This window comes from Dama dama, chromosome 26, assembly GCF_033118175.1.
Source record: "Dama dama isolate Ldn47 chromosome 26, ASM3311817v1, whole genome shotgun sequence".
NCBI lineage: Eukaryota > Metazoa > Chordata > Mammalia > Artiodactyla > Cervidae > Dama > Dama dama.
Genome location: NC_083706.1, coordinates 49,811,851 through 49,819,851, shown reverse-complemented (window position 1 = coordinate 49,819,851; position 8,001 = coordinate 49,811,851). Strand labels below are relative to the sequence as shown.

General features: G+C 47.2%; 1 pseudogene; it reads right to left on the bottom strand.

Annotated features, from left to right (window-relative positions):
* Nucleotides 1–3,865: 3,865 nt before the first annotated feature.
* LOC133047188 (cytosolic arginine sensor for mTORC1 subunit 2-like) lies at nt 3,866–4,860 on the bottom strand (annotated as a pseudogene).
* Between the last annotated feature and the right edge of the window lie 3,141 nt (nt 4,861–8,001).

Sequence of the window (8,001 nt, the reverse complement as noted above, 5' to 3'; positions counted from 1 at the left end):
TGTTGCAGATGGAAAGATTTCCTTCTTTTTTATGGCTAATATTCCACTGTATTGTTGTTATTCAGTCGCTAAGTCTGTTGACTCTTGAGACTCCATGGACTGTAGCATGTCAGGCTCCCCTGTCCTTCACTGTCTTCCCCGGAGTTGGCTCAAATTCATGTCCTTTGAGTCGGTGATGCTGTCTAACCATCTCATCCTCTGTCGTCCCCTTCTCCTCCTGCCTTCAATCTTTCCCAGCACCAGGGTCTTTCCCAATGACTTGGGTCTTTATATCGGGTGGCCAAAGTATTGGAGTTTCAACTTCAGCATCAGTCCTTCCAGTGAATATTCAGGGTTGATCTCCTTTAGGATGGACTGGTTGAATCTCCTTGCAGTCCAAGGGACTCTCAAGAGCCTTCTCCAACACCACAGTTTAAAAGCGTCAATTCTTCGGCACTCAGCTTTCTTTATGGTCCAACTCTCACATTTGTACATTTATATACATGTGTGTGTGTGTGTATATATATATATATATATATATATATATATATATATGCATGCCACATTTTAAAATCCATTCATCTATTGATGGACACATATTGTTTCAATGTCTTGGCTGTTGTAAATAGCGCTGCAATGAACATGAGGGGCACATGTATCTTTTTGAGTTAAGTCTTTGTTTTCTTTGGATAAATACCCAGCAGTGTACTTGCCGGATCATATGGTAGTTCTCTTTTTAGTTTTTTGAGAAGTCTCCATGGTGGCTGCACCACCTCCCCACCAAATGTGCACAAGGATTCCCTTTTATCCACATCTTCACCAACACTTGTTATTTCTTGACTTTTTGACAGCTGCCAGTCTGACAGGTGTGAGGTGCTATCTCCCTGTGGTTCTGAGTTGCATTTCCCTGACGTGGAGCCCGATCGGGCTTTCCCGCCCTCTCCTCCACGGGAACTCCTATCAGAGTTCCTGATATGCTGACAGACCCAGTGGGTGATTTTCCTTTCCTGCCGCACCAGTGGCGTTTGATGTAGTTGATCAGCCCTTTTGCTCAGAAACACTTTTTTCTTGGCTCCTCTGTTCCCTTCCTGTAACACTGACACTGCTTCTCAGTCTCCTTTTGGGATTCTTCTGATTTTTTGGACTTCAAATATTGAAATATCCTGCAGCCAGTCCTCAAACCTTTCTTCTCTATTTGTTCTCTTTCTTGATGAGCTCATCCCGTCTCATTGCTTTAAAATTCATTCATGTGCTAATGATTCCCCATGTTAGACCTCCAACTTAGACCTCTCCATCCAACTCCAGACTCATAAATCCACCTTGTAAATCCACAAATCTAGCTTGACTAGGGAATGTCTGATTGGCATCTCAAACAATGCATCAAAACTGAGTGCTTGATTTCTTCTTTGCCCCAAACCTGCCCTTCCTCTAGTTGTCCCATCTCTGTAAATCCATTCTTTCATTCCTTCTGCCCTCAAATCTTGGGTTTGTCCCACACTTTTAGTGTCCTTGTATTTATATTTTATAAGTTTTCATTTATAATTTTAAAATTGATTACATATTGAATGATAATATTTTAAGTATACTGGGCTAATGAAAACAGATTATAAAAATTAAATTTTCTCTTATACTACTCTTTTTTCAGCATGCCTACTAGAAAGTATGAAATTATGCATGTGGCTTGCATTTGTGGCTCACGTTCATTTCTCTCAGAGACCAATGATGCTCTACTTGAATCTTGAGAAGGGGTGCTGGCTTATATAAGGTTAATATACAATTGGGGTTATGCAAGTATGAAAGAGGTGGGTAATGGCAGTTAGAGGGCAATTGGCAATGTTGGTTACATGGGAGCGGGTGTTTGTTGTTTTTTAAAATATATGTTAACATATATAGTGCTCAAGTATATATGCTATTTACAATATATATCCATATCAACATAAAACACAGGTATCTATATGTGTATATAATATATGTCCTAGGGCGTATATTGTCTGGGAAGACACGTTTCTGGGGGTCAAGGGGCCCACACACTTGCTCTGCGGGGAGGAGAGGTGGGGGAGTGACTCTGGGTCACTGGAGGGTGTGCTATGGAAAAACCAAGTCTTTCCAGGGACAGAAAGGGGCCTCAGGATGTGAAGGGCTGCCCTGCCCACGCGGTCACCCTGGTTTTGGAACCAGCAAACAATTGACATGTTTTGGGTGTTCTGGAATTTTGTGCAAAATGACTTCAGTTAAAAAAAAAAAAACAACCAAAAAAACCCAACCACATGGGTTCCGAATCAGTGATTGGACTCTGAACATCTGTAAGAATTCAGATACACCGCTTCCCCACTGGGTGGGTTTCCCGGGCTCAGAGGGTCCCATGTGGCCTGGAGAAGAGGGTGAGTGGGGCTTCACCCAGTCAAGAGAATGGCCCTTCTCCCAGCTTCTCAGGGACAGCACGTGTCAGCAGATGTCTAGTCACCGAGGAGGACTCTGCCGGTCCTGCTCACTCAGAAAATACTACCTGCTGGAGAGGAGACACAGGGGTCCCCCCATTCTCTGGCTGGGGGCTGGCCTGCCATCTGCCTGTTCACCTCCTTGTGGCCCATGGGAACCTTCCTCTGATGTGCAGAACCACTCTGCCTTGCCGGCCCCGTGGGGCCCTGGATCATAACTGACCTCTGCTCTCAGCTTCCTGCTCTGAAGGGAAAGCCCTGGAAGCAGCTTCAGTTCTCAGGGTTGTCCTTGGAGCCACAGATGTCAACCAAGAGATGTCGCACTTTGGGCCCCGACAGGCTAAGCAGGCCCCGCCCCCCGAACCCACTGCCAACCACAGCCTGGGTGCAAATACATTAAATGGGAAAGCACTCCACGGTATAGTTTTCTCCATTAAGGCTCAGATAAGCTGCCTCCCAGGTCAGGTACTCATGAACGCCATGGTCCCTGGACTGAGGGGTAGGCAGAGGGGTGAGTTGGGGGCGGAGGCCTTCCACGTTCCCCCACAAGTGGGGCAGGATGACAGGGGAGCCCTGGGCTGGTCTAGTCAATTGCTGGGGAGGTGAGCTAAGGAAACCCCAGCCCAGAATGCTGGGGATGCCCCCACCTGGGGAGAACCGAGGCTCTGCTGGTCCCAGGAGGGGCCGGGGAAAGGAGAGGACATAGGAGCTCGTGCTGCAGGCTGTTGGGTTTCCTGGGAACCCTGCTCCCCTGAGGAGGAGTGCTTGTGGTGGTGGTGGGGTCTGGACAGGGCCCCCTTGGCAGTCTTGCTGGGAGTTGGGGCACAGGCCCTGTGGTTGGCAGGCAAGGTTCTGGGTGGCTGGGGTCCCCACCCAGCTCAGGTCCCCACCACCCTGGGCTCCCTTGGAGCCTCACCAGCATACCACCATCCACTGGCATCCAGTCTGCAGGAACCAGCCCAGAGCTGATGGGACCAGAGACCAGCAAACACAGGATCCAGAGCCCCCGCCCTAACAAGGGCCTTCCTGGGCTCCATGAACTCTGCCTTGCTCAGCCAGCCCCCCAAGATGACATGAGAATCGGTACCCCAGTGTCTTGTAGAAAGCACCAGCTTCTTTCAGCATCTGCCAACGCCCTGCCCCGGCCCTGGGTGAGGCCAGATGAGATGGTGGCTGGGCTTACTACTCCCTGGGCCCCAGACATCATTTTCTGGGGTGGGGGAAGAGGTGGGGGTCTCACTGGAGGATCTGGGGACTTGAGGAAGGCAGGAGGGCACGGGGAGGCCTTGGCTTGGGTTCCAGCCATTGGAGGTGTCTCCTAGGGACCCATCCTTTGGGGGCCATGGGACTGATTTTCTAGTCTTTTGAGAAATACTGCATGAGTCCTCAGGGCAGGGCTGGCCCCCAAGCCTGGGGCCACAGATGGGGAGGAACGGAAGAGGCCCTCCTTATTTTTCTGCTTGGCTGACTTTCAGGGTGCGGATGTTTTCTTCCAGCACCAGTGCATGGAGGAACTTGAAGGTGCTGGTGTAGTAGTCTGGGATGTCTGCGGTGGCCAAAGGCTTGGAGATCCAGGCCACTTCGGTGTACTTATCAAATCCCAGGGACTGTCCTCCAATCCACACCATCTTCCAGAGCCCCCCAGATGTGCTCATAAACGGCAAATTACTAGGAAACGTCTGCTGGGTCTGCTCATCCATCACCAGGGAGATTAACCCTCGATGAGGGAGAAGGAGAAGTAGACATGGCCGCAGTCATCGCCGGAGGATGCCAGGGGGTCCTTCAGTCCACTGGAGTAGAACGTGATGTCATAAGGAGTGTGGCAACAGTGGGCGGTGTGTCAGAGTCCAGGCTGGTGACACAGAACCTGTTGCTCGGGCTGGACAGTGGGTGGATGACGGGCCTCTGGACCACCTTGGTTCAGGAAGCTGTGCGTGATGCCGAGGTTCTCAGCTGCCAGCGTCTCTCTATTGACGACGCACAGCATGGTGAACTGATGACAAGATGTGGGTGATGAAGGCAGGTCCTACTCATGCACCAGGATGAAGTCCATCTGGTAGGTGGACAGCATGGACACAGAGATGTTCTGATCGGCCAGTGGGGCGATGGCCGACTTGACGATCTCGGTCATGCCGATGGGCTGGAAGCTGGAGAAGCTGCTGGTGCCGGATACCACATTGAGGGCCAGCCAGGTAGCATCCGCCACACCCAGGTGTTCTGAGGAGGGCAGTTCCAGGAAGCCCTCCTCATTGACAATGATGCTGTAATCCTCTGGTGTCTTGGTCAGACTGAAGAATTTGCCCCTGGTCTCGGAGGACAGGAAGGCAAGTTTGATCAGGCTGTAGGTGAAGAGTGGGATACTCTCTTTGACAATGCTGGCAACGTGCAGCTGAGGGAGCAGGTGTTTGGAGTGTGGGTTTTGGAGCTGAACAAGCAAGCACATCTTAGTTCCACTGCTTAGCAGCAGGTGACATTTCTGAGCCTCAGTTTCCTCATCTCTAAAATGGGGATAACAACATTTATCATGTAAGGTCATTGTGAGATTTGATAAGACGATGTTGATACAATTTAATATAGCACATAGTGAGCACAAATAAATGGCAGTTAATATCCTGATTCTCAAGTCTTGACTGGTCCCACCTTTGGGCAGAGAATCCTTGGCTGGCATTCAACCCAAGATGCTGTTGGTACATGTTCTGAAGTTCCAGTTTCCTAAACCACAGTGTTGAATGCTCTTGGTCATCATGGAATGTTCAGTAGATATGCGATATATTAGTCCTAGGAATCAGAATTTACCAAAATTACAGGCCCCTGGAGGTGATGTCATTTTAGCAAAAAGATCCTTTGCTACAAAGGATGTCACAGTGTCTTTTGTTTGCTTTGTTTGTTGAGTCACTAAATTGTGTTCAACTCTTTGTGACCTCAAGGACTGCAGCATGTCAGGCTTCCCTGTCCTTCACTATCTCCCCAAGTTTTTGAAAACTCATGTCCATTGAGTTGATGATGCCATCCAACCATCTCATCCTCTGTTACCCCCTTCTCCTCCATACTTTCAATCTTTCCCAGCATCAGGGTCTTTTTCAGTGAGTCAGCTCTTCACATCAGGTGACCAAAGTATTGGAACTTCAGCTTCAGCATCAGTCGTTCCAATGAATAACCAGGGTTGATTTCCTTTAGGATTGACTGGTTTGATCTCCTTGCTGTCCAGGGGACTGTCGAGAGTCTTCTCCAGCACCACAGTAGGGAGGGATCAATTCTTTGATGCTCAGCTTTCTTTCTGGTCCAACCCTCACATCCATACCTGACTGCTAGAAAAACTATAGCTTTGACTATATGGACCTTTGTCAGCAAAGTGACGTCTCTGCTTTTTTAATATGCTGTCTAGGTTTTTCATAGCTTTTCTTCCAAGGAACAAGAGTTTTTTTTAATTTTGTGGCTGCAGTCACCATCCACAGTGATTTTAGAGTCCAGGAAAATGAAAATCTATTACTGTTTCCACTTTTTCCCCATCTATTTGCCATGAAGTGATGGGATCAGATGCCATGATCTTAGTTTTTTGAATGTTGAGTTTTAAGCCAGCTTTTTCACTCTCCTCTTTTACCCTCATCAAGAGGCTCTTTAGCTCCTCTTCACTTTCTGCCGTTAGAGTGGTATCATCTGCATATCTGAGGTTATTGATATTTCTCCCAGCAATCTTCACCCCAGCTTGTGATTCATCCAGCACAGTATTTCACATGATGTACTCTGCATAGAAGTTAAATAAGCAAGGTGACAATATACAGCTTTAATGTACTCCTTTCCCAATTTGGAACCAGTTCGTTGTTCCATGTCTGGTTTTAACTATTGCTTCTTGACCTGCATACAGATTTCTCAGGAGGCAGGTAAGGTCGTCTGATATTCCCATCTCTTGAAGAATTTTCCACAGTTTGTTGCGATCCACGCAGTCAAAGGGATTCATTCAACAGATAATTTAGCTAGCCTCTGACCTATCAACTGTCAATAGTCACCTCTCACCTGCCCTCTAGGGTTTTCAGATCCTGGCCATCTTCCTCAGATTCAAGAACATCCTTAGGACCAAAGCTTCCTGTCAAAACTCTATGGTCTGATGCTGGAGGTGGAGGCTGCCTTGGAGAACTGTGCAGGTCACACTGAAGCCAACAGCTTCACCCTTGTGGAAGGATGCTTTCAGAGTGACTCTGATGAGACTTTCTCGAAGTGGGGCTCTGCCAAGCAGTCTCTACCTTTGACACCCACCATGGACTTAGGATTCTGCTGGTGTCATGAAACTTTCTGGAGGAGCGATGCCTGTTTTAGCACTTACTTTGCTTCATTTACTGACCCATCAAGGGCTGGTGGGGAGATGACACCCTGCTGATCGGTTGAATGGAGCAGCCCATTGATATGAATCATGGTCAGTTCAGTTCAGTCGCTTAGTCGTGCCTGACTCTTTGTGACTCCATGGACCGCAGCACACTAGGCCTTCCTGTCCATCACCAACTCCTGGAGTTTACCCAAACTCATGTCCACCGAGTCGGTGATGCCATCCAACCATCTCATCCTCTGTCATCCCCTTCTCCTCCTGCCCTCAATCATGGTAATTGACGGTAAAATAGGACCCAAATCAAGGAGTCACAGAGATTCTCAGAAACACACCTATTGTATAAAGTAGTGATTCTCAGTGTTTTGCAAAGAGGAGGATGTTGCTACTTGTGTGATTTATCATTGTTGCTTTCCACCTTTCTTTCATTGAAATAAGCTTTTAACCTACTTTGAAAGATATACATTAATATTTTTAAAAAGTGATTGCAACTTAAAACTTGTTTTCAGCTTTATGTATTTTCAGAATTTTATGACTCTACTGTACTCCTAATGGCCTCCCTCCCATGGGGATGATGATGAATACCCTGATGTATAAAATAAGAGCTAACTCTTCTTTGTATTCCTCCTGCTTTTAGATATGTTTCATAGTAACTTTGTCCTGTCATTTCAAGCACCAGAATCTTGTTGAATAAAGTGAGAACTAGAATAAAAGTGAATGTCATAGCTCTTGGATCTTCCTTGGGAAGAATAGTTCTGTTTTTCTCCTGCAGTACTTAATCATGAATGAATGTATGATTATTCTTAAATTGTTGCCTGAAAATTGGCATGTCATTTTTCATTTGTATATGTCATCCTTCATTCAAATGGTATGCTCCTGAAGGGAAGGCTGCTAATTTTTTTTTTTTTTTTTTATTTCAAGTGACAGGGATTTAATTCCATGGAACTTAAGTAAGAGTTGAGATTTACTGACTCCTATAACTGGGAGAGACAGGGCTGCATTGAAGAAATCAGCCTGTGTAGCCAGGGCTTGCTCTCACGCTCCATGTCTCATCTCATATTCCCTTTGTGTTGGTTTTATTCTCTCTCATGACCAGGGTTTTCCTCTCTGTGGTAGGTGGTGGGGGTGGGCAGAGGGAATGAGTGGAGGGCAGGTGACCTGGTAGCCAGCAGCTACAGACTTTCATCATCCCAGCTGTTGTATGATGAATTTGGCTGGCCTCCATCCCTGGTTCCTGGAAGAAAACCTCAAAACTCTTGGAATTTC